Below are 994 nucleotides of genomic sequence, written 5' to 3' on the forward strand. Positions count from 1 at the left end.
TTACAATGCCGTTTTGTCATTTTTTTGTGTGGGCTTGAGGATCTAATTGCTTGGTCATGTCGCCGTCCTCCAAAGCTACATTAACAATGCATTGAAAATTTTTGCCAGTGGGACAGTAAAACTCTCACTTGTGGACAAATTATTTCAGGAGACAAACTGTTGATGTGATTGAAGTCCTACTTGTGACCGTCCAAAGACTTCCAACCAACAATTATACCAACTAGACCTGCCTCCTCACAGCTGATTTAAATGGTCAGTTCTTGTTGTTTTTAGGCTTAGTCTTTCTATAAGAGCAGAGCTTCAAATATTGATCTTTTGAAAAGGTCCATATGTACACGGTCATGCAGAAACCTCGTATATCCATACTTTGTCTTTTTTAATTTAAATAAATAATAATTATAAAGAAATACTATTGATAACCCTGGACGTTAGTCTGGGTTTAAAAAATATTTAAACAGTGACAATGCAATTCTGCGGTAAATGGCTCAATGAAATGGTTTCAAGTTAGCCTTTTTTCATTTAAACCACAGTTTGGGACATACAAGGCTTCACCTGGCAGCAAAGATATGCGAAGATATGAGAGTGCCTGTAATGGTGTGATAACAGTCATCATCCTGTTTTGTCTTTATATTCATACATAAAAAACAAGCAGCTGGAGTGAGAAAAGCTACTTCTTTAAAATACAATATACTGTACTTCTCCACAATTCAATGCCACAGTTATTTCCAGTTGAATAACACTAATCAGCTGAAGTAATGATTGCTCTGTAACTCCCCAGTCTAATCTATAACTCATGACATTTATGAATAGGGCTTGGACTATAAAACACCTCAGGCACTGGGCTTCTCAGAGACAGAAGTTAGCTTCTGCAGATCATCATGAGTGTAGTGATTACTGCGTCTAGAAATTTTGAACTAATTAATTAGTGGCTAGCTGATGAGAATTTCATTGTTGACTCTCAAAATAACACCATTCATCACCGGTATTGAACCAC

The sequence above is a fragment of the Etheostoma spectabile genome, chromosome 5 (assembly GCF_008692095.1).
Source record: "Etheostoma spectabile isolate EspeVRDwgs_2016 chromosome 5, UIUC_Espe_1.0, whole genome shotgun sequence".
NCBI classification, from domain to species: domain Eukaryota; kingdom Metazoa; phylum Chordata; class Actinopteri; order Perciformes; family Percidae; genus Etheostoma; species Etheostoma spectabile.